We start from the raw sequence: 25,737 nt of genomic DNA, 5'->3' as shown, positions 1-25,737 counted from the left end.
ATAGGCAGCAAACATGGTGCAATGTTGGACATTACACTGGACATAGCTGAGTGGTGAGCAAAGAGGTCTCTGTTACATTCTCATTTGTGCTTTCCCATTAGTCTGGACTAGTTCCCAAGTACTAATGTGATGGCCGTGCTTGTCCCTCTGTGGGGCACTGTGGGAGGCTGAGTGGTAGCGCCCAGACATGTTGATGTCCTCATCCCAGAACCTGTGAATGTTGCCTCAAGTGCCCAGTGAGGCCTCAGAGATACAATGAAGTTAAAGGTTTGAGATGGAAGAGATTAGCTTGGATTATTTGGGTATGCCGTCTGTAAGCACACGGTTGTGAGAAGGAGTGGGCAGCAGGCTCAGCCAAGGGAGATCTGAAGACGGAGGCAGAACCCTGGTGACGTGGCCACGAGTCCTCAGTGAACATGGCCGGTCAGCCTCTGGGACAGATTCTCCCCTGGAGCCTCCAGGAGGGGCACGGCCCTGCTGACTTCTGCCTGCCACAGATAATCGATCTGTGTATTTCAGCCACAGTTTCATGGCGGTTTGCTGCGGTAGCAATGGGTGACCCATAGAGGCCCGGTGAGCAGCCCATACAGGAGCGCCGCCACGCCAGGCGGTGGTCATGACTTCTCAGTGTGGCAGCAGGAGGAAGGTGTTCCTCTGGCCCAGGATGGCAGGGCTGGCATTTCTGAGTCGGAGTTGTCAGTCCTGTGCTTGCACTGTGGTCTGGACAGCTCTATGTGTCTGTTGCAGGAACGCAAGGTGCCTAAGTCTCCTGACCAAGCATGTGGTCAGCAGCAGCAACATAGGATGGCTGTGTTTGTCACTTTTCTGTGGCTATAACAAAAAACCTGGGGTTGAGTATTAATGAAGAAAGTTCTGGGAATTTTTTTATTGAGGTTTTTTTTTTTTTTAAAAGGTTTGTTCATTTTATTTGAAAGACAAAGTTACAGAGAGAGAGGGAGAGACAGAGAGAGTAAGAGATCTTCCATCAGTTGGTTCACTTGTCAAATGGTTGCAATGGTCAGAGCTGGGCCAGACCAAAGCTAGGAGCCTCTTCCTGGTGTCTCGTGTGGGTGTAAGGGCCCAAGCACTTGGGCCATCCTCTGCTGCTTTCTCAGGCACATTAGCAGGGAGCTGGATTGGAAACGGGGCAGCCAGGAATTGAACCGGTACCCATATAGGATGTGGTGCTGCAGGCAGTGGCTTTACTTGCTGTGCCACAGGTCAGCCCCAGTTTTGGGAATTTAAGAACATGGTGGGGCTGGCGCTGTGGCATACTGGGTAAAGCCACCACCTGTGGTGCCAGCATCCCATATGGGCTCCGGTTCAACTCCTGGCTGCTCCACTTCTGATCCAGCTCTTTGCTATGGCCTGGGAAAGTAGTAGAAGGTGGCCCAAGTCTGTGGGCCCCTGAACCCCCTTGGAAGACCCAGAAGAAGCTCCTGGTTCCTGGCTTCAGATCGGTGCAGCTCCAGCTATTGTGGCCAACTGGGGAGTGAACCAGCAGATGGAAGACCTCTCTCTTTCTCTCTCTCTCTGCCTTTCCTCTCTGTGTAACTCTGACTTTAAATAAATAAATAAATAGATCTTAAAAAAAAAAAAAGAAGAACATGGTGTCAGCACCTGCTTGGCTCTGGTAAGGGCACCCTTGGCTGGGTGTCAACATGGTAGAGATGGGCAAAGACAAATAAAAAACGTCCTTTCAAGTAAATAAAACTGCCCAGGCCATGTTGGGTGTTAGTGGTGACAGTGTAAGGTCTATGCCTTGCAGATGAGGCTACTGGGGGCAGAGAACAGCACTGAGGGCTTTTCAGGGGACCTCCAGCTTAAGGTCCTAGAATTGTACTGGGAGAGGCACGGGGATTGGAGCCGTAGGGGTAGTGGTGGGGTGATGGTGTCTGGAACTGGGGGTGTGCTGTCAGAGTTTCAAGAGGAAAAAGGACAGGATGGGCGAAAGTCTGAAGGTGCTGGAGCATGATTCTGGATTCATGATTCTGGGTGGGGGAGGAGCAGTTGAGGGCGGGCAGGGTCTGTGCTGGGAAACGTCTAGTCTGTTAAGTTAAACCCAAGTGTGCCTTCGGTGGCACGTCTGTGCCCTTGAGTACCCCCTCAATCTTCAGGCGAGAGAGAGGAAGAATGGGTCGGGCAGAGACCCGGCATTGACAGGTGGTCTGAAGAGGATGAGGAGAAAGCCTTAGGCTGGTGCCGTGGCTCACTAGGCTAATCCTCCGCCTTGCGGCCCCGGCACACCGGGTTCTAGTCCCGGTCGGGGCGCCGGATTCTGTCCCGGTTGCCCCTCTTCCAGGCCAGCTCTCTGCTGTGGCCAGGGAGTGCAGTGGAGGATGGCCCAAGTGATGGGGCCCTGCACCCCATGGGAGACCAGGATAAGCACCTGGCTCCTGCCATCGGATCAGCGCAGCACGCCGGCCACGGCAGCCATTGGAGGGTGAACCAACGGCAAAGGAATACCTTTCTCTCTCTCTCTTTCACTGTCCACTCTGCCTGTCCAAAAAAAAAAAAAAAAAAAGAAAAAAAAGAAAGAAGGAAGGAAGCCTTAGTCTTCTAATCACATGCGTGGAAAGGCTCGCTGGAGACGGGGAGTGAAGACTAAGCAGAGGTCAAGCAAGACAGCTGAGCAAGGGAGATTATTCCCAGGAAGTGAAAGAGATACCGTAGGATGCACGTGCAGGCTCTCTCCCCAGAGAAGAGTGAGCCATCAGAACTGCAGCCACAACTGTTTGGTTGCTTGCATTCAGGTCTGATCCAAGGACAATTTAGAGCCAGGGTCACAGCCCAGAGGAGGCCCCGCCTCCCTTAGTGCTCCAGACAGTAAGGAGGAGGCGTGCAAAGCGATGGAGAGCCATCCACAGAGGCGCACTGAACGGGAGCTTCCGAAGCCAGGGAGCAGGAGCTTCCTGGAGGGAGAAGGAGCTGGGACAGGGAGGGAAGCAGAAGACCTGGCATTGCCCAAGGCCAGCTCCACACAGCAGTAGGAATTAAAGGCTCAGGAACAAGAACGGTGAAGAAAGGGCAGGTAGACATCAATGCTATTCTAACAGAGAAGGACAGAGGTAACAAGAAGAGAGAAAAACTGGAGACAAGAGGAGAACAGTGGGGGAAGTCAGAAGGGATGATCAGTAACCACCACGGGGTCAAAGCAAGATGATGAAGCCGGAGCAGAGGCTCTGAGAACAACAGTCCTGGGAGAGAGGAACAAAGGAGCCGTTCTGCTGTCCCCGGGGACTCAAAGGGACTAAGAACCTCTGCCGAACACAATGCCGAGTGCCCTGCTGTGTGGCTGGGCCAAGACATGGGGCTCTCTGGTTAACCACATTTCCACTTCAGACTTTAGGTGAGTGGAGGAGGGAGAGGTTCAGGGCTGTGAGGCACAGGTGCTATGGTTTGGATGTCCCCCACGAGTCTTCAGTGTGGTGCTACTGGGTGGGGGGGGGGGCGGGGAATGGCACCTCTAACAGGTGGATGCTGCCCTCAGGAGGGATTAAGGCCCACTGGGTGAAGCTGCTGTCTGCTATGCCCACCTGGCATCCCAAATGAGCACTTGTTTGAGTCCCAGCTGCTTTGCTTCCAATCCAGCTCCTTGCTAATGCTCCTGGAAAAGCAGAGGAGGATGGTCCAAGTAGGTGGGTCCCCACCACTCACGAGGGAGACCCAGCTGGAACTCCAGAATACTGGCCTCTGCCCAGCCCTGCGCTGGCCATTGTGGCCATTTGGGGAGTGAACCAGCAGATTCAAGATCTTTTTGCCTCTCCTTCTGTATGTCTTTGTCTTTCAAATAAGCACATGCTTTTTTTACCCAGAGAGTTGTTATATCAGGAGCAGCTGGGCTCCCTGTCAGTCTGAGAGTCCGCCCACTCCGGGCAGTGAGTTCTGGGGCGGAAGGTACCCCAGAGTCTGGATTAAGAAGGAAGCAGTGGGACTCAGCAGGCTGAGGGAAATGAGTCACAGTCTTGCCACACATGGATTTCAAAACAGAAGGGGCTGCTGGCTTCTCTGGGTGAAGAGACATCTGACAGCTTCGCTGGTTCATCAGGAAAGCTGAAGTCAGCAGGCGCTCTCTGCAGTCAGCTGACGCCCACAGGATGTGACACCCGTCTCAGCTGCTACAGGAGGAGCCAAAGGGGGCCGCCCAGACATCGTGACGGGCGGAAAAGGAGGATTATTTTATGTAACACAAAGGCATGTTTTCACTTCAGAGGTCAGGGTCCTCAGGTCAGTGTCGTATACAAACACTGAACCAACTTCAGGTTGGTGGCTCCTGAGCAGAGGAGCCGGCAGAGTAAGGTCTAGTTCATGATCTTCCCCCTGAGATGTCCTTTCTGTATTGCCTGCCCCCTGCCCCCTGCCTCCCTCACCCCCGGTGGTGAGGTCCTTAAGGGCACCGGCCAGGGATTCAGCTTCGTGCAGGGCAGGAACCAGATGCCTCTAAATAGATATCCTCACATCCTCACCGAGCCAAGCAGCCTTTCCTAGCCACCCCCTCTCTCCACCAGGTTTTGTAACAGAGTTGCAAGTCATCCCTGCTCCTGATGGAAGTGGCAGGTACAGATCTAGTGTGGGATGGAGTAGAAGAAATGCCTGGCTGCTACAGAGCTCGAAAGAAAAGCCCTGGTCCACCCAGCATTGCCGCACCCTACAGCAAGTGGGATCTGGCCCCGTCAGAGCTGCCGGGAGTCCTTCCTCTAAGGGTGATGTTCCACGAGCAGAAGTCTGGCACATTGCTCGGAACTCGATGCCTTCAGTACTATTTGCATTCTCCAGCTTTCTTTAGCCTTCTGTCAAAATTTATTTGAAAGGCAATAAAGACAGATGGACAGATTTTCCATCTGCCATTTCATTCTCCAAATATGTGCACTATCTAGGGCTGGGCAGGCTGGTGATAGGATCCTGGAACCGAATCCTGGTCTCCTACATGGGTGGCAGGGACCCAAGTACTTGAGCCATAACCTGTTGCCTCCCAAGGTGTGCGTTAGCAAGAAGCTGGAATTGGGAGTGGAGTCAGGACTTGAACCCAAGCACTCTGATATGAGATGTGGGTATTCTAAGCAATGTCTTAGCTGCTGTGCCCAGCACCTGCCCCTGCAGTACCCAGTTTCTAAACTCTCTCCTTTCTTATTCCTGCCCCTCTGCCTCTCCCTGTCTGAATCTCCTTCATTGGATTATCTTCCTGCGCCTGATCACCCTGGTGATGCTCTAACTTCATCCAGGTGCAGTCACCTGAGGGTCTTTGCTTGCCACTTCATGCAGAAGAGCTGAGCCTAGGTCTACATTCTAGATCTTTCTGAGCTCCAGATATTCCAGATAAGAAGTTCGACTGCTTAACTGGATGCCCCAAAGCAACCCCAATATCCCCCTTAAAGTTAATGCTTTTGTGGGGGACAAATACAGTTGTATTACCGGCCCCAAGTCCTCACCCCAGGAGATACTCCCCATGCCTTGATTGGGGTTGGCTGTACAGCTTGCTTTGGCCAGTGACGTGAGGGTGGATGTGGCAGTGTGCCCTGGTGTTGCCATGAGAAGAGGCTCCCCGGAAAGCTGTCGATTCCCAGGGGCAAAGCTGTCCTCACCAACCTACAGATCTAAAGCAAGAAGCAGAGTGGAGGGACCAGGGCCACTGCTGAGCCCACATCTGTGAGAATAGAGGTTACGATTTTAAGTCCCTGGATATTGTGGAAGCTTCCTCTGCGATGTTAGTGTGGCAACAGCCAACCAATGCGATCTTACATGAAGATAAGGTGTAGGGGCTGTGGTGTGGCACAGTAGGTTAAGCGGCCGCTTGTGCTGGTAGCGTCCCATTTTGGAGTGTCGGTTCAAGCCCTGGCAGCTGTTTCTGGTCCGGCTCCCTGTTAATGTACTTGGAAGGGCAGAGGAAGATGGCCCGAGTGCTTGGGCCCCTGCCACCCATGTGGGAGACCAAGATGGAGTTCCTGGATCCTGGTTTCAGCCCCCAGTCCCAGCAGATGTGGAATAAACCAGTGGATGGAAGATCTCTCTCTCTGTACCTCCCTGTCTCTATTGCTTTGTCTTTCAAATAAAATAAATTTTAAAAATATATAAATATGCAAATTAATATTCGTTATGCCTCTCAGATAAACAAAATAATAAAATTGAAGTAAAAATAGGGCCAGGGGCCTGTGCTGTGGCAAAGCGGGTTAAAGCCCTGGCCTGAGGTGCCAGCATCCCATATGGACCCCAGTTCTAGTCCTGGCTGCTCCTCTTCTTATCCAGCTCTCTGCCATGGCCTGGGATTGCAGTAGAAGATGGCCCAAGTCCTTGGGCCCCAGCATCCATGTGGGAGACCCGGAAGAAGCTCCTGGCTCCTGGCTTTGAATCAGCACAGCTCTGGCCATTGCCGCCATCTGGGGAGTGAACCAGCAGATGGAAGACCTCTCTATCTGTCTCTACCTCTCTCAGCAACTCTTTCAAATAAATAAAATAAAATCTAAAAAAATAAAAATAAAAAAAAAGGTCCAGTAATGTGGCGCAGCCAGTTAAGCTGCCACATGTGATGTCAACATCTCTTGTCAGTGCTGGTTCGAGACCTGGCTGCCCCACTTCTGATCCAGCTCCCTGTTAGTGTGCCTGGGAAAGCAGTGGAAGATGGCCCAAGTGCTTGGGTCCCTGCACCCATCGGGGAATTCCTGGATGGAGTTCCAGGCTCCTGGCTTTGGCCTGGCTCAGCTGTGGCCATTTGGGGAGTGAATCAGTGGATGGAAGATCTCTCTTTCTCTCTCTGTGTCTCCCTCTTTCTGTGTAACTTTGCCTTTCAAATAAATAACAACAATAAAAAGAACTTAAAAAGAAGTAAAAATGTGAAAGTTGTTCTTAGCTTCTTTTGTGTTGTACAAAACCCATCCTGGGCTTGGCCTGGCCTGGGGTGTAGTTTGCTGACCTCTGCTGTCTGTGTTGCTTGGTGCATGTGATAAACATTTCACCAACTGCAATGGTTTGCATATCTGTAGCCTCACAGAACGATGCCCTATCTTAGAGTCACTTGTGGAAAATGGAAGTTGTGTCTCCTCAAGCAAATGGAGCCTGAGGGACCCTGCTTCTTGGGGAAAGTGACATGGGACCTGGGCCCTCTGCCACCCTGCTCTCGCTCCCCTCCCACTCCCGGTGGCAGTGAACTGGAGAAGGCAGCACAGAGGCCGGCCATGCTGGACATTGAGGCTGGGTGGGGAGTTCGGATTTGATTCTCTGTGTAATAGCAAATCAATGGGGGAAGTGTGAAGTGGAGCAGAGACAAACCTGAGCTATGCTTTCAGAGGCTCACGAGAGAGGAGGTGGAGAGAACAGGCAGAAGGCTCCTGCAGGGGTCCCATGAGACTAACAGGGGCGTGGGCCAACCTCCCTCTCCATATCGCCGTCTGTGTCACCTCTGGATACCCACAGCTCCATCCTCCTGGTGCCTGCCTGGGTCTCTCAGCCTTGCCTGCTCTCATCCGTTGCACATCCCGTACCCATTTCTGCAGTTCTCTTTCTCTACCCCAGGAATACACTTCAGACACACTGCCTGCTGGGATTCCTTCCTCACTCTCCCACCCCCAAATTAGGAGGCTCCACGCCGTATGACAGGGATAAAGTGGGACGCCTGCCCCACATCTGTTCCCTCGCTGAGACAACTCTTCTCTTTGGCTCTTATCTTTATCCTACTGCCTACCACAGACCGTGGAGTGGGCCTGAAGGAAAGAATATGCCACTGAATCTGTTATCTGCCACCCAGCCTGGAGATGGGCAGGGCAGGCACCAACCTGACGGTGGAGATTAAGAAACGACCATAGGAGGAGCCTGCAGGCTGGGTCACCGGGAAAGCCACAGGCTAGTAAGGTGGCTGAGCCAGAGCTGGGACCCACAAGGTATGGAAGAGACAAGGCAGGCGGGGATGAGATGGGCAGCCTCATGGATAGTGGGCATCCACACTGTTCCATAAGGGTGAGCTAGAGGCACCCAGGGCTGGACTCTCTCTGCGCGGGAGCTGGAAGCTGGAAACACATCTTGCGGTTACTTAACAAAGAGTGAGTGTCTCTTATCTCTCCTGCAGCAATGTCAGCTATGTTAGTGGCTGTCAACACTGCCTCTGCCCCAAGGTATGAGCCACGAGGCACGACTCCTACTCAACATGTTCTTGGCTTGCTCCTACCTGCTCTTTGGAGAAGTTGCGACACACAGAGATAAAGGAGCTCGCAAAAAGGCCAAGGCATCCAGTTCCTTTGCTGTTGGGATCCTGGGGAAACAAGAGGGATGGCAGAGGGAGAGGAGGAGGAGGGAGTCGTGCTGGCTGGGGAGAGTAAGGGTTAGGGCAAGGAAACACATGCACTTTTAAAAACTGGAAACAAATATAATACTGTAACAAATCAGGTGTTTTAGTAAAACACAGTACATTATTTCAAGGTGGGCTAGACCAGTGCTACATACACTGTGTACTTGGGATGGGAGCTGATCCCAGAACTGCTTGTTGCCAGTCCAAGAAGAAGTCAGTACAGAAGTTAAGAGAAACTCTTCAGAAAGTTTCATAGCAGTTTGAAATCACAGTTTTTTTGTCTGGTGGCTCTAATATTAAAAACACGGCTTAGGCCGGCGCCGAGGCTCACTAGGCTAATCCTCCGCCTAGCGGCGCCGGCACACCGGGTTCTAGTCCCGGTCGGGGTGCCGGATTCTGTCCTGGTTGCCCCTCTTCCAGGCCAGCCCTCTGATGTGGCCCAGGAGTGCAGTGGCAGATGGCCCGAGTACTTGGGCCCTGCACCCCATGGGAGACCAGGATAAGCACCTGGCTCCCGCCATTGGATCAGCGTGGTGCGCTGGCTGCAGCGCGCCAACCGCAGCGGCCATTGGAGGGTGAACCAACGGCAAAAGGAAGACCTTTCTTTCTGTCTCTCTCTCTCACTGTCCACTCTGCCTGTCAAAAATAAAATAAAAAAATAAAAAAATAAAAAAAAACAACAAAAAAACCAGGGCTTGTGTTTTCTAAGTCTTTTCTTAGTGTTTCATCATAAATTTTTAATGCATCATACAGAAATAAGAAGAACTGCCTGGTCCATTAGCCCAGGGACTTAGAGGAACACTGAGCCCAGTTTGGGGAGCTGTAGAAGAACTATGACACCCTAGTAGAGGTGGTATTCGTATGTGAGCTTTATGAAGGGATTGGTGGGTTGGGATTAGGTAGAGAGAAGGGAGGGGCTCTCACAAAGAACAGAGGATGGACAGTCCCAGAGAAGCATCACATGTCCCCACTGTTGTCCTAAGAGTAAAGAGGTGGGGGGGCAGTGCTGTGGTGTAGCAGGTAAAGCTGCTGCCTGCAGTGCCGGCATCCATATGGGCGTCGATTCATGTCCTTGGCTGCTCCATTTCTGATCCAGCTCTCTGCTATGGCCTGGGAAAGCAGTAGAAGATGGACCCCTGCACCCATGTGGGAGACCCGAAAGAAGCTCCTGGCTCCTGGCTTCAGATTGGTGCATCTCTGGCCGTTGCAGCCAACTGGGGGTGAACCAGTGGATGGAAGACCTCTCTGTCTCTTTCTGCCTCTCCTTCTCTCTCTGTGTAACTCTGACTTTTAAATAAATAAATCTTTTAAAAAAAAAAAAGAGGAATGGGGTGCAGGAAGTAGCCCACCCTTCTTGCTCATCTCCCCCAGCCACATTCAATCTGAGAGTAGCTTCTGGGTGAGTGAGGGGGCATTTGATCAAAGTTCCTAAATGCTGCAAGTATTAATAGGCAAAATGGACTCTAAGAGTAGGTTCATCCTGGAGCCACATCTTCCCAAGCATTGCTGTTGAAATCAATTAAAAACGGAAAAGGAAGGAGGGTGGCAGGGAGGAAGGGAATATCATTATGTTCTTAGAGTTGTGTCTGCACATCACATTGAATCTGTTAAAAACTAAATAAAAATTAAAATAAAAAAAAAATGCCCTAGGAGTGGGCATCTGGCCTAGGTGAAGGGGCTAAGATGCCTGCCTCTCCCAGTTTAATTCCTAACTCAGACTCCTGACCTCAGCTTCCCGCTAAAACAGATTCTGGGAAGTGTGATAGCTCAAGTCATTGGGTTTCTACCACCCACGTGGGAGATCTAGAATGTGATCCTGGCTCCAGGCTTCAGCCCAGCCCAGCCCTGGGGCCAACATGGGGATTTGGGGAGAGCACTAGGAGGGGAGTGAACTAGGAGATGGGAGCTCTCTTTCTCTGCCTCTCAAACAAAGTCATGGATTGTGCCAAGGAAATTCTTCCTTAAGGCTTCCATCTCAATATTTTGGGCCTGAGGTTTCCCACACCAAAAATCAGATGACCCACCTCTTATTGACACAAACTTGGTGAAGATCCCATACGTCGTCGTAAGTAGGGCAGGAGGAGGATGCAAGTCTTCAAGGAGCTTTGAATTCAATTGGGAAACAAGACTGAAAGCGCCCAGAACAATGGGACAATGGATCAAACGCGGCCCTCTCAAGGCAGCAGGTCCTTTAAGTTCAAACTGATTTCCCAAGTAGACAGAAGCTACTTTGAAGATCACAAGATGTGTCTAGAAGGCTGGTACATGTTGAACAGAGATGGAACAACTTGTCAGTTTTGTTTTCTGGCTGGAAGGCACAGCAAAGAATGCAATGGTGTAGGACTGACTGGAATGCCAAGGGGCTTCTTGGGTAAAAATGGTTCCCTCTCTCAGAGTTATTTACACCCCAAGGGTTATACAAGCAGACTCAAAGAGCACCCGTGCTGTTGCCCATAATTGCCCGATTTGCAGTAAGGAGGGGTTGCTTTGGAATGGCTCAGAGCAGCCCCCGGGTGGTTGCATTCCTGCTTACAAATAGAGGCAGAGAAGCAGGAGCCTCCTGGATCCAAGGAGACCAGTCATTGTCACCAGACCCGAGTAGGACAGGCAGTTTCTTGCTTGTGCTGTGTGGGAGGAAACCTGGTTCTCATCCCAGGCTCTCTGGAGGTCAGGGTGGCCTCCCTTGTCCTTGGCTTGCTGGGGTCCCTCCTGTCCATTTCATCACATTTCCTGAATGGATCCCCAGAAATTCAGCAGAGACAGAGTGTGGGTGACTACTAGTGGGTGCTTTATTCTTGTGCCCAGCAAAGAGGCTCTACAGGGAGAGGCCAGGCTGCAGCCCACAAGGTACAGCCATCCCCCTAAACTTCCCATCGCCCAGGCCTCTCCCAGAACACACTGTCTTGTGTCCTGTTTATGTCCCAAATGTCTCTTGGCTGTGAGCTTACGTTTTCATTTCAGAGATCCTCAAGGGGTAAAGCCAGCACAAGGACAAAGGCGTGGCTCTCAGGTGGGATGTGCAGCCGGCTCCGCTTGGGCTGGGTCAGTCCTGTGGGAGGCTCAGAGTCCTTGGCTTATTTATCCAGTAAATATCAGCTACCACTCTCCTGAGAGCCTTGTCTCCAGCTCCGCTCCAGAGGGGCTGCCTCCCTTCCCTGCTGGACCCAGGCCAGAGTCAGGGAGACCACCCTGCTTCTTCCCTCCTCCACCCCCGTCCCACCTGCATGGTCTAATCAGTGAAGGAGCTGCCTCAGCCCCAGCAGCTACAACCGTTCGTTGTGAAATGCTAACAGCGGAGGTTCTGCTTGTGGGTGAATCCAACTCCTTCCAAAACAGGAAAATAAAGAAAAGATCAACAAGTAAAGCTTCTTAGATTGGTCCCCTCTGCTGTGTTACATGCACGACCCAGGCTCTCACCATTTCTTTCTCTCTCTCAGAAAGTCTTATTTTATTTCTTTGAAAAGCATAGTTACAGAGAGGCAGAGACAGAGACAGATCTTCCATCCACTGGTTCACTCTCCAAATGCTTGCAACAGCCAGGCCTGGTCCAGACTGAAGCCAGTAGCTGAGAACTCAATATGGAATGGCAGGGACTCGAGCACTTGGGACTTGCTGCCTCCCAGGGAGGCCGGAATTGGGAACAAAGCCAGGACACTGACCCAGGAGCGCTGATACAGGATGCGAGTGTCAGGGTCTTAACTGTTACACCAAATGCCCACCCTTGATGCCGTTGATTTCTCAACAACGTTGCAGTGGATTTGTTTCTGAGAGGAGCAGCGTGGTAGGGGCAAGAGGCGCCGAGTCACCACACAGACCCCGGGAGTCGGGTGAAAGCAGGCTTGAGACGAACAGTCCGCAGACTCATTTATTACAGTTGGAACTATATCTTATATAGCCAAGACCAGCCAATCTGGTCAAGGGGCGGTCCTCTTCCACCAATCCCAACTCGGCTGCCCACACGCCGAGTACGCTGCTCTCCTCCAATCAGGAGCAAGATCAGCTCCTGCAGCTCAATCAAATTGGCGAGAGGCAGCTGCGTAGAAGTTGTTACTCCCTTCTCAGCGCCATATTGTGGGAGAGCAGATGCATAGAATAAGTCTTAATTCCAGTAACTTCGTCTAGTCCAAGTTGCTCCCCACAGTTCCTCCGCTCAACACCAGCACACTGGAGACAGCTTCCGGCACGGGAGCCTTTGGGGACCCTCCCAAACCACATTTGAACCCTGAAAGTTGCCAAGGGCTTTCACAGCTCGTTCAAAGGAAGGAGGGAGTGGGGAGAGAGAAAGACAGAAATTAAGAGACACAGGTGATTCTCAGGCTTTTTGGAAAATGATTGATTTATATGAAAGGCAGAGTGAGAGAGAGGCAGAGAAAGAGGGAGAGAGCGAGAGCGAGCGAGCGAGCTTTCATTCTCTGGTTCACTGCCCCAAACGACTCCCACAGTGGGAGCTATGCTGGGCTAAAGCCACCAACCACCAAATCCATCTTGATTGCCACTTGGGAGGCGGGAACCCCAGTACTTGAGCCATCATCTGCTGCTGCTCAGTGGCATCGGCAGGAAGCTGGATTGGAAGTGGAGCAGCCGGGACTCGAAGCTGACAGTCTGATGTGGGATGGGGGTGTTGATACAATGCCCAGGCCAGTTTCTCACGGTTTCTAAGCCAGTGATACCAGGATGTCCCAGTGCTTTGATCCCTCCCTCCATTCCTCACATTGTCCCTTCTTGTGACTTCACAGCCTCGCAGGCCAGGATGGCTGCTGTAGTGCCACAATCATCTCCCAGCCCTTGCTGATCCACTTAGTGTTAATGCCAAGCAAGTTGAGCTTACATCTGCATAAGAAAGAAAGGTGCTGGGACCTGAACGTGTCCTCTCCAGATTCGTAGTAAAGTTGAAACCCAATCTGCAGGCTGATGCTGCTGGGAGGTGAAGTGCTTGTGACTTCTACCTCTGGTGTCCATGTAAGAGAGGCCTGAGAGAGACCACTTGCCAAGATGTGTGTCTGCCTGACTCCCATCATCTGCATCTTCAGTGGCCACTTCCAATCTTGATGGTGAAGAAAACTGACTCTTAAAGACAGAGTCCAACCTGAGATTTTTTTTTTAAAAAGATTATTTATTTGGGCCGGCAACGTGGCTCACTAGGCTAATCCTCCGCCTTGTGGCACTGGCACACCGGGTTCTAGTCCCGGTCGGGGCGCCCGATTCGGTCCCAGTTGCCCCTCTTCCAGGCCAGCTCTGTGCTGTGGCCCGGGAGTGCAGTGGAGGAAGGCCCAAGTGCTTGGGCCCTGCACCCCATGGGAGACCAGGAGAAGCACCTGGCTCCTGCCATCAGATCAGCGCGGTGCGCCGGCCGCGGCGGCCATTGGAGGGTGAACCAACGGCAAAGGAAGACCTTTCTCTCTGTCTTTCTCTCTCACTGTCCACTCTGCCTGTCAAAAAAAAATTACTTATTTGAAAGGCAGTGTGTGAGAGTCAGAGATCTTCCATTCACTGTTTCACTCCTCAAATGGATGCAACAGTCAGGGCTGGGCCAGGCTGAAGCCAGGGGCCTAGAACTCCTGGGTCTCCAAGGTGGGTGGCAGGGGCCCAAGCAGCTGGGTCATCCTCTTTCCCAGATACATTAGCAGGAACTGCACTGGATCCAAAGTGCAGCAGCCAGGACTCAAACCAGTGCTCAAGTGGGATCCCAGAGTTGCACAACTGGTCGTACTCTCTGGTACATCTTTAGTGCCCTGTCTGCTTGCTGACCACCCCTCCACGTGACTCAGAGTAAAGTTCTCTCTAAATTGCAGGGACTGTAAAGACCTTTTATGCCTGATCATCAGGTGAGCCTCCCATTTGTATAACACGAGCGCCACCTTCCTACCTCCACCTGCCATTTTCCTCTCTTCATTGCTTCACACTAATTGTTGCTCCTCTCTGTGTTTGGGAAGAAAAAGAAGAGCCAGCGCTGTGGCTCACTGGCTGATCCTCCGCCTTCGGCGCTGGAATCCCAAATGGACGCTGGGTTCTAGTTCCAGCTGCTCCTCTTCCAGTCCAGCTCTCTGCTGTGGCCCGGGAGTGCAGTGGAGGATGGCCCAAGTCCTTGGGCCCCTGCACCTGCGTGGGAGACCAGGAAGAAGCACCTGGCTCCTGGCTGCGGATCGGCATAGCTCCGGCTGTAGCAGCCATTTGGGGGGGTGAACCAATGGAAGGAAGACCTTTCTCTCTGTCTCTCCCTCTCACTGTCTGTGGCTCTACCTGTCAAATAAATAAATTTAAAAAAACTAAAAAGAATCATTTTGAAATAGAAAAAAGTGGGGCCTTCATTGTAAGCTGCTGCCTGCAACACCAGCATCCCGCAAGAGGAAGGCAGCAGAGGATGGCCCAAAGACCAGGACCCCTGTCACCCATGCGGGAGATTAGGATAGAGTTCCTGGCTCTGGCTCCTGGCTTAGGGGAGTCAGCAGCAGATGGAAGATCTCTCTCTTTCTCGCCCTTTCTCTGTAACTCTGACTTTGAAGTATATCTTTTTTTTAATTTTTATTTTATTTTTTGACAGGCAGAGTGGACAGTGAGAGAGAGACAGAGAGAAAGGTCTTCCTTTTGCCGTTGGTTCACCCTCCAATGGCCGCCGCAGCCGGCGCGCTGCGGCCGGCACACCGCGCTGATCCGAAGCCAGGAGCCAGGAGCTTCTCCTGGTCTCCCATGGGGTGCAGGGCCCAAGCACTTGGGCCATCCTCCACTGCACTCCCTGGCCCCAGCAGAGAGCTGGCCTGGAAGAGGGGCAACCGGGACAGAATCCGGCGCCCTGACCGGGACTAGAACCAGGTGTGCCAGCGCCGCAAGGTGGAGGATTAGCCTAGTGAGCCATGGTGCCGGCCTGAAGTATATCTTAAAAAGAAAAAAAAAAAAGGAAATCTATGGGAAATATAAAGACCCCACCCCTCCCAATCTCTGTCCCAGATGCTATCCCCTTGGCCACTTGTGTCCTCCACGGTCCTGGTGCAGAAAAGTCAACCCACCCTGCCCTCCACCCTCAGCAGGTACCATGGGGGGCCCCTCTGTCCCCGTGCACCCTGTGGGACACAGACACCATCCCTCCTCTCTGACAAGGTGAGCAGAAGCAACCCAGCTGCGGAGCAACATGAGGGCCCCAGAGAAGCCTGGGCAGGAAAGAGAAAGCGGGAGAGAAACAACAACAACAACAACAACAACACAGAATCGAAAAAGAAAGAACCACCGAGGGTGTGGGCTCAGGAAGAAAGCGTGTGCTGTCCCCCGCACCCCCTCCTTGCCGGCTGCCATCTCCTAACTGCACACAGGGGCTCCCTCTGCCTGGCTCTTCCCCAAGGTCAGAGCTGTTTTGTCCAGAGCCACTCTTACCCACCAACCGACTGCAGAGTTCTTACATTTGCCTTGGACTTTCCTTTTCTTCTGTTTCCTTGTGGGCTATTCCCTGCCCCCTCCCCCTTGATTTTCTCTTCCACTGTCCCTTTTCTTTGCATGGAAAGGCCTTGGTGAGCTGGCCTTGGATATGGCCGGCAGATGGAGCACGTGAACCCTGAACAAAGCCCATTATCTGCTTGCCATCTCCTCTTCTGTGTTTTCTAAGGACACTTGCCACTGGATTTAGGGTCCAAGACCCTTAATTCTATCTGCAAAGATGGGTTTTCCAAGTGAGAGCACGTCCCCAGGTTCTGGGGCAGGGGCGTAACTTGTTGGGGAGCACCATCCTCTCCCTGTGTGAGGTATTTCTGATGTTTGGAAAATGCACTTTAATCCCCCACCAATCCACTCAGCAATAGTTGTGCACCTGTTACGTGCCCAGGACTATTCTAGGTGCCAGGGACCCAGCGGTGCAGGCTCCAGTTTTTCGTGGAGTTTCCATTCTAGAGCAGGAGATGGACAATGCGTCATTAGACAAATAGGCAAGAAAATATGAAAGAATAAGGCTACGGGGAAAAGGCAGCTGGGACATGTTGCACTGGTAGGAAGCTAGAACTGGGAGCTGAGCTGAGATTCAAATCTAGGCACTTGGACGTGGGATGTGGGCCTCCCTGTTGAAGTCTTAACCACTAGGCCAAACCCTTGTCATTTCCAGAGCTTTGTTGTGTAGGGTTTGTGCCTTGGGCAAGCTAAGTATTCACCAGATTCTGTTGGCAGTAGAAGGTGTGGACATGTTTGCAGAAGCTGGTGCTACTGTAGGTCAGGGCCCATCCCTGATGGAGGCTCCCATCTTCTCTGAGTGTTTGTGGTGGGTGGGGGATGAGGACCGTGGTATCTGTCTGATTTTTTTTAATTTTTTTTTTTTTATTTTTTTGACAGGCAGAGTGGACAGTGAGAGAGACAGAGAGAAAGGTCTTCTTTTGCCGTTGGTTCACCCTCCAATGGCCGCCGCGGCTGGTGCGCTGCGGCCGGCGCACCGCGCTGATCCGATGGCAGGAGCCAGGAGCCAGGTGCTTTTCCTGGTCTCCCATGGGGTGCAGGGCCCAAGCACCTGGGCCATCCTCCACTGCACTCCCTGGCCCCAGCAGAGAGCTGGCCTGGAAGAGGGGCAACCGGGACAGAATCCGGCGCCCTGACCGGGACTAGAATCAGGTGTGCCGGCGCCGCTAGGCGGAGGATTAGCCTAGTGAGCCGCGGCGCCGGCCCAGTATCTGTCTGTTTTTTCTCTTGTGTCTGCACTAGCAGAGTCTAGAAAAACTCCTGGCATGGTGCTGATGCGTTAACTTCCTCTTTCCTTCCCTCAGTTAGAACCAAGGACCCGTGTCCTCGGTGCACATGCACAGGCAGGTTCTCAGTGGATTAAGGTTGATCGTCCAAATGACGCTAGTGATGGGACGGTACAGCTTCATGGACTACCATTGGAATGCAGCAAAGGGGAAATAGCTCGGTTCTTTCAAGGTGTATTGAGATCTTTAGAAGTAGCAGGAGTGAAATCAAGACCCACCAGGAAGATTGCTGGGACAGCGACCGGGAGCATATGAGAGACCAATAGGAAGTAGAGGGGGTTATCAGGGAGCTGGATGAGAAAGCTCTGGAGGCTTTGATGACACTGTGGCAGCTATAATAACTATGGCTATGGAAATGATAGCTTTGATGACAGAATGAGAGATGGAGGTGGCATGAGAGGGCATGGCTCTTGGGGAGCTGGTGATGCAAGTTCAGGGTTTTATGGTGGTCATTTAGTATATATGAGAGCATTACTTTTTTATGCAACTGAAAATGACATTGCTATTTTCTTCTCACCACTAAATCCAGTACAAGTTCATGGTGATATTGGAGCTGATGCCAAAGCAACGGGAGAAGCAAACGTAGAGTTCGTGATACGTGAAGACTCAGTAGCTGCCATATCTAAAGATAAAAATAGTGTGCAACATCGATACATAGAACTCTTCCTGAAGTCTACTGGCAGCTCTGGCATGGGAGGTTCTGGAATGGGAGGCTACGGCAGAGATGGAATGGGTAATCGGGGAGGGTATGGATCTGTTGGAAGAATGGGGATGGGGAACAATGACCGTGGAGGATACGGCCCTCCTGATGGCTTGGGTGGTTATGGCCACGGTGGTGGAGGCAGTGGACGGTACTAGGGACAAGGCGGCTTGAGTGGAGGTGGGTGGTGTGGGACGTACTGAAAACATGACCACCAGCAAACATACAAGTCCCAACAACAGTATCTGGTCTACTAGACGTCCTTACAGATTTCTTTTGTATTTTAAAAACTTTATAGTGATTGAAGGAATGTGTTTTCAAAATATTGTTTGGTAAAGCAGAAGATTGTGATGGGAAAATCTGTTTTCTGTAGGTTTTATTGGTTGCATACTTTGACTTAAAAATACATTCCATATTCAAACCACACACACACAAATCCTTTTGACACTAACCTGAAGAGCCCCGTCCTCTGGTGCGTAGGAGAGTCCATTATGGAAAGAGACATTCGGCTGAAGGACGGACGAAGAGCATCTGATGTCTCCATCTGAAACCCTAGAAGAGCTAAGACTCAAACCGCAGAGCTCTGCAGACAGTGGGAAGACAGCGGGAGGGGGAGAGACCTTGGCCTGGGGAGTCTCCAATGATTAAATTAACAGATTTAACTCAGGATTGAGATCATGTCTTTTTCTTTTTTTTAAATGTATTTATTAGAAAGGCAGAGGGAGGGAGGGAGGGAGGGGGGAGAGAGAGAGGGAGGGAGGGAGAGAGAGAGAGAGAGAGAGAGAGAGAGAGATCCCTCTGCTGTTCACTCTCCAAATGCCCACAACAGCAAGGACTGGGCCAGGCTGAAGCTGGGAGCCCAGAACTCAGTCTTGGTCTCCACATGGATGGCAGGGACCCGCGCTTGAGCCACCGCCTGCTGCCTCTTCAGGCCTGCACACACAGGAAGCTGGAATCAGGAGTGGAGCTGGGACTGGAGCCCAGGCAGCCCTGTGAAGGATGTGAGGTCCCCTGCAGCGTCTTAACCACTCAGCCTGCCTCAAGGGCCTGCTCTTTAGTGGGTGGTCCCCTTGTTATCACACTGCAGGGTGAAGCTGAATGGGAGACCCTTCAGGGAGGAGGAACGGTCACATAGGTAAGTTATAATCTGGCTAGGCGTCTGGCATTCCCTGGGTGATCGTCCTGTGTTGGGCAGTGGACTGAGAGTGCCGTCCATTTCCTCCCCACTGTGGTCTGGGTGTTTGTGTACCCCTGGTGTGGCATTGTGGAGATGTGGGGCCTCTGGGGACGTGACTGTCGTGCAGTGGGGTTAGTGGCTTCACAAAGGAGACTGCAGGGGAGCAGCCCCGCCCTCTTCCACTGGGCAAGGACGCAACGAGGGGGGAGCAGAGCACGAACCCCCACCAGACACCAAGTCTGCCGGCACCTTGACCTTGGGCTTGCCAGCCTCTAGAACTTTGAGAAATAGATTTCCATTATTTATAAACACTCAGTTTAAGGCATCTTGTTGGAGTTGGCCGATCAAGCTAAGGCACTCCCCCACTGCCCCTCTGTCCCCAAGATTGGCTTCACTGAGTCGTGTCCATGAATGGGTAGTGATTTCTCCTATCTTTCAAGTCAGGATGGAGGCAGTTGCAGATCTTCTATATTCTAGAAGGTTCCATTTTTTTAACCCTCTGGGTTACCTATAGGTAAGAGGAGGAATCATGTAGGAAAGTCCGAATTCTGTTGCAGTAACAAAATCCCCAAGGCTGGGTACTTTTATGGAGAGATTTATTTGACTCTGGGTTCTTATAGCTGGAGGATCCAAAGCACACAGCACCAGGGTCCTGGTGAGGGCCCCCTGGCTGTGTCACAACGTGGTGGAGGAAAGGGAAGGGAATTGGCTGCATGAATTTCTTGGGAGTACAGGGTGCCTGTGACCCCATGACCTCTTTGCCCCACCTCTCAAGGATTCCACCCCCTCAACAGCACTGCCTGGAATCAAACTTCTGGCACACAGAGCTTTGGGGAAAACACTCAGACCCCAGCAGCCAACAAGGTGCAAGCCTGGTTAGAGGGACAATCAATGCCCTATACCATGTCCCTGCCTAGTGCCCTTCGTGTTTTTCATTCCTGAGTGTTTCCTTTTGCTGCTACAACAAGTTACCACGCACATGGTGGCTTCAGAACGTGTTTATTATTTTACAGCCCTGTGGGTTGGAAGTCTTCCCTGGCTAACCTGGGTGCCTCAGGGCTGTGTTCCTTTCTGGGAAATTCTTCCTGGGATCCCAGTGAAGAATCCACATCCTCATGGCTGTTCCCAGCCTGTGTTCCCTGGCGGGGCACCTGCCGTTTCAAAGCCGGCACTGGTGGGCTGAGTCTGATTGTTCCAGCCTCCCTTTTTCACATTCTCGGCCGACTGTGATGGGTGGGCGTTTGGCCTCATCCCATATCGCAGTGGCTGGTTTGGTCCCCGCTTCTCTGCCTCTGGTCCAGCTTTCTGCCAATGTGGCTGGGAGGCAGCAGATGATGGCCCAAGTGCTCGAATCTTTGCCACTCACGTGGGAAACTTGGAGTGAGTTCTGAGCTCCTGGCCCAGCCCTGGCTGTTGTGGGCATTTGGGAAGTGACAGCAGATGGAGGATCATTTTAAACAAAATAAAGATAAATCAATACAGATATATTTCTAAAAAGGAAAGTAGTCAGTTAAACAAATAAAGATGGGGCTGGCACTGTGGCGAAATGGGTAAAGCCGCTGCCTGTGATGCTGGCATCCCATATGGGTGCAAGTTCGAGACCTGGCTGCTCCACTTCCCATCTGGCTCCCTGCTAATGTGCCAGGGAAAGCAGAGAAGGATGGCTCAGGTGCTTGGGCCCTTGTGCCCACTTGGGAGATCTGGAAGAAGCTCCTGGCTCCTGGCTTTGGCCTGTCCCCACCCTGAACATTGCTGCCATCTGGGGGGGTGAACCAGTGGGTGGAAGATCTCACTTTTTTCTTCCTCTCTCTGTGTAACTCTGACTTTCAAACAAATTAATTAATTAATTAAAAAATGCCCGGATAATATCAGACATCTATTTTAATTTAATTTATTTATTTGAGAGAGGGTAAGAAAGTAAGTTCCCACCTGCTAGTTCACTCCCTAAACGCCTGCAATGGCCAGGGCTGGACCAGGAAAAAGCCTGGGCCAGGAACTCCATCTGGGTCTCCTACATGGGTGGTAGGCATTCAGCTACTTGAGCCATCACCTGCTACCTCCCAGAGCTCACACCAGCAGGAAGCCAGAATTGGGAGCAGAGCCCGGACTCAAACCCAGGCACTCAAATATGGGTGTGGGTATCCTACTTGGCGTCTTTACTGCTAAGCCAAATGCCCACCTTATCTTCCTGTTTATACCCAGTTGATTATCAGCCTTTATTCTTTGTGGAGCCCCAATTTCCCTTTGCTATGTAGGGCGTCACAGTCCCAGGTTCCTGTGGGTAGACCATGGACACTGTTGGAGGGGGCAGGGAGAAGAACTCTTCCACCATAATTCCTCTCAAAAAGGGCAAAAATAAACAGGGTGCTTTTATTTTTAGTTTTTGATTATGGATTAGTGTTCTATGTAGAGATCTTAAAGCACAATTTCATAAACATAATTCAAACCAAAAAGTGCTTTGGCAAACTTGCAAGCCTGAAGCATAAGCTTTTATATAGAATTGCAAATACATTTCTGTAAAGGGCATCAGTACAGTCTTTTTCTTTTTAAAACTAGGCTGGAGGGGCCTGTGCTGTGGCGCAGTGGCTTAAAGCCCCGGTCTGCAGTGCCAGCATCCCAGGTGGGCGCTGATTCCAGTTCCAGCTGCTCCACTTCCTATCCAGCTCTCCGCTATGGCCTGGGAAAGCAGTAGAGGATGACCCAAGTCCTTGGGCCCCTGCACCAAGGTGGGAAGACCTGTAGGAAGCTCTTGGCTCCTGGTTTCAGATTGACCTAACTCTGGCTGTTGTGGCCATTTGGGGAGTGAACCAGTGAATGGAAGACCCCTTTCTTTGCCTCTGCCTCTCTTTCAAATAAGTAAATAAATTTAAAAAAGAGAGAAGCCCACCTCATCCCATTTTAAAAAAACTAAGCTGGAGTTATTTAAACCAGTTTAAAAATGATTTACTTATTTTTATTCGAAAGGCAGAGAGAGAGAGGAGAGGAGAGATTGATTTTTCATCTGCTGATTCCCCAAATGGCTGCAACATCCAGGCCTGGGTCAAGCTGAAGCCAGGAGTCAGGACCTCTGGGTCTCCTGCGGTGGGTGGCAAGGACCCAATACTGGACCATCTTCTGTTGCTTTCCCACACACCTTAGTAGGTAACTGGATTGGAGGCAGAGCAGCTGGGACTCCAATCAGCACTCTGATATGAGATGCTAGTGTCATAAACAGTGGCTTAACCCTCTGCGCCACAACACTGGCCCCATAAGCAAATTTTGATTTCATTCTGAAAGAATAAATACACTCTTCTAGGTTTTAAATCTGGAAAATGCTAAAGGTGGGACAGGTGTTTGGCTTGATGATTAATATGCCGCTTGGATACCTGCACCCCTTATCAGTGTGGAAGGTCTGAGTTCCACTTCTCTGCTTCTTATCCAGCTTCCTGCCGATGTTAGTGCATGCTGGGAGGCAGCAGATGATAGCTCAAGTACTTGGGTCTCTGCCAACCACATGGGAGCCCTGGATTGAGTCCCGGAGTCCTAACTTTAGCCTGGCCCAGCCCCAGCTGTGCTGGGCATTTTGGGGAATGAACCAGGGGATGGCAAATCTCTGTCTGTCTCTGTCTCTCTGCCTTTCAAAACAATAAAAAAATTAAAAATTAAAAAAGAAAATACTAAACATGTTAAAATATTAAATGTATTAAATATGTTTGTATATTTCTTATTCATGTGTCAGGTAGAAAATATAGCACCAGTAGGTATTACTATATATGATGAATGAGAGGGGAAATATTTACAATACTAATTTCCCAACTTATTGATGAAGAAGTTTAGGGTAATCACAGAGATGGGAAGTTCTTCTGCATTGCATCTCTGTTTAGTGTGGTGTGCCTTCTCTCAATACTTTTAGTGTAAATGTGTTACAAACTTTCCAAATATTACCATTTCTTAGAAATAATGATGACCAGAGACTGGCACTTCGGTGCAGCAGTTTAAGCCACTGTTTGCAAGGCTGGCACCCCATTTGAGTACCAGATCAAGTCCTGGCTGCTCCACTTCTGATCCAGCTCCCTGCTAACAAACCTGGGAAGGCGGCCGGCGCCGCGGCTCACTAGGCTAATCCTCCGCCTAGCGGCGCCGGCACACCGGGTTCTAGTCCCGGTCGGGGCGCCGGATTCTGTCCCAGTTGCCCCTCTTCCAGGCCAGCTCTCTGCTGTGGCCAGGGAGTGCAGTGGAGGATGGCCCAAGTGCTTGGGCCCTGCACCCCATGGGAGACCAGGAGAACTACCTGGCTCCTGGCTCCTGCCATCGGATCAGCGCGGTGCGCCGGCCGCAGCGTGCCAGCCGTGGCGGCCATTGGAGGGTGAACCAACGGCAAAGGAAGACCTTTCTCTCTGTCTCTCTCTCACTGTCCACTCTGCCTGTCACCAAAAAAAAAACAAAAAACAAAAAAACCTGGGAAGGCAGTGGAACATGGCCCAAGTGCTTGGGCCCCTGCACCCATGTGGGAGACCCAGATGGAGTTCCAGGCTCCTGGCTTTGACTTGGCTCAGCAATGGCTGTTTCAGCCAACTGTGGAGTGAACCAGCAGATCGAAGATCTGTCTTTCTCTAACTCTCTCTGTAACTCTGCCTTTCAAATAAATCAATCAATCTTAAGAGAAAAGAAGATTTAATGATGAAAAATAAGGTGGAATAGATTTCAGGGAAGATCTCAGACATGACAGTTTCCTAGCCTAGGCCCCATGTTGAAATGTACATTAACTTGTAGAAAAGAGATGTGTTCAACTACACTGGCAGTTTTTTCAGTAATGATGCATTGCTGAGTTATCTGTTCATTAATATAGATACTGACAAAGCAGGAGATTTATATAACTGCTTCTTTAATCCTTCTTTTTTTAAAAAAAGATTTACTTATTTATTTGAGAGGCAGAGTTACAGAGAGGTCTTCATCCACTGGTTCACTCCCCAGATGGCTACAATGCCCAGAGCTGAGCCTGCCCAAAGCCAGGAGACAGGAGCTTCTTCCAGGTCTCCCACGTGGGTGCAGGGGCCCAAGCACTTGGGCCATCTTCTACTGCTTTCCCAGGCCATTGGCAGAGGAGCAGTGGGACACAAGATGGCACTGTAGGTGGAGGCTTAACCTATTTGCCATAGTGCCGGCCTCTGATTTTATGAACTTCTAACCCCTAAGCAGATCCCCAAATGGAGACCAAATTTATAAAACTGGCCATTTTAACGTCTTTCACAGTCTGTGGATGATAGCAGACATGTGAGGCTGTTTGCTGTGCCCAGAAACAACACAAGGACAGTGTGTTCCCTGCTTGCTGTATTGTCTTCCCTAATTATGTGTAATTACTTATAGAATACTGCTATCCCGAATTTCCAGGATCGCCGGCGATCTAGCCTTATTTCCCCCAGATCAGCCTGCTTCCTTGCATCACAAGTCCCAACTCACTCAGTTTCATTTCAGCGATCACACCCAGTGTTCTCTTGACACCAAACATGCATAGGCAAGAGGTGGCGTTGGGGTCAGTGTGTGTTGCGTGGATGGCCGTGGTTTGGCTGTGGTCTGTCTGCTGATGGACACACACACACACACACACACAGACCTTGGTCCCCAAGGTCATGATGCTGACCTAAGGGGTGTGGTTCAGTGGGAGGTGACTGGGTCAGGGGTTACCGTGCTTGGAAGGGCTTCAGATCCATTTCCCAGGAGTGGGAGAGTTTCCACAAGGGTGGGTTGTTACAAAGTGGGGTCATCCACATGCGTGGCCCCTTCTGTCCATGGCCTGTTTCTTGGCCCCTTCGCTGCTGTGCTGGGACTCAGGCAGCGGCCCTTGTACAGGTTCTGGCACCGGCATCAGGAGCCCCGTAGTCATCTTTTCTTTATAGCGTGCTCTGCCTTAGGGATTGCTCACCGGCAACACAGACCAGACGGAGGCAGGAGCCTCCTGGAAACGTAAGCCTGCTGACTTGGAAGAGCTTTGCTACGCAGGTAGTTTTTGCAAACAGGCGTCGTCAACGAACCTGCTACCAGAGACCACCCTTGTCTGCACTTTCTTCTTCCCCCTCCCTTTTTTAACGTTTCTGTTTTTCCCTTGGTACAACCTTTGGGTGGAAGAATTGCCCACTTTCCCGCTTTCTTTGCTCATTTTTGCTTAATCCTTTAGCCTGGGACTGTCCCCTTTGTCCCACAGACAGGCAGGTGCTGCTCCCAGTGGGATCTTTGCATCGCCTTTCATGCCTCTTGCTGGTCTGTTTCCCCAGACTGTCCCAGCGTGGTGCTTTTTCTGATGGACCCCAAGTGCTTGGGCCTCTGCACCCGCATGGGAGACCAGGAGGAAGCACCTGGCTCCTGGCTTCGGATTGGCACATTACTGGCCATAGTGGCCATTTGGGGAGTGAACCAATGGAAGGAAGACCTTTCTCTCTGTCTCCCTCTCTCTCACTGTCTATAACTTTACCTGTCAAATAAAAAAAAAAAAAAGATAAAAAAAAATCAAAAAGATTCAGTGTGGGTGCCAGTGCTAAAGCACAGTGAGTTAAATTGCAGTCTGCAGTGCAGCATCCCATATGGACACTGGTTCAAGTCCCGGCTGCTCCACTTTCCATCCGGCTCTCTGCTAATGGCCTGGGAAAGCAGTGGAGAATGGCGCAAGTGCTTAGGTCCCTGTACCCACATGGGAGACTCAGAAGAAGCTCCTGGCTCCTGGCTTCAGCCTGGCCCAGCCCCAGCCCATGTGACCATTAGGGGAATGAACCAGTGGATGGAATATTTCTCTATGTCTCTCCCTCTCTTTCTGTAACTCTGCCTTTCAAATAAATAAATAAATAAATAAATATTTTACAAAATTCAATGTTTGTCCTGCTGGGTTTTGGTCTTGCTT

General features: G+C 51.2%; 1 long non-coding RNA gene and 1 pseudogene across 1 annotated transcript; both read left to right on the top strand.

The window, feature by feature from the left end:
* Positions 1–2,859: 2,859 nt before the first annotated feature.
* LOC127487478 (uncharacterized) lies at positions 2,860–6,824 on the top strand. The gene is made up of 2 exons (XR_007914322.3): positions 2,860–3,349; positions 4,509–6,824. It is a non-coding gene; the product is annotated as an uncharacterized LOC127487478 (long non-coding RNA).
* Positions 6,825–17,364: 10,540 nt separating this feature from the next.
* On the top strand, positions 17,365–17,892 carry LOC100341380 (heterogeneous nuclear ribonucleoprotein H3 pseudogene; annotated as a pseudogene).
* Positions 17,893–25,737: the final 7,845 nt, after the last annotated feature.

The sequence above is a fragment of the Oryctolagus cuniculus genome, chromosome 1 (assembly GCF_051225735.1).
Source record: "Oryctolagus cuniculus isolate XC-2025 breed Fujian yellow rabbit chromosome 1, ASM5122573v1, whole genome shotgun sequence".
NCBI lineage: Eukaryota > Metazoa > Chordata > Mammalia > Lagomorpha > Leporidae > Oryctolagus > Oryctolagus cuniculus.
This window is presented reverse-complemented; position numbering and strand designations above follow the sequence as displayed.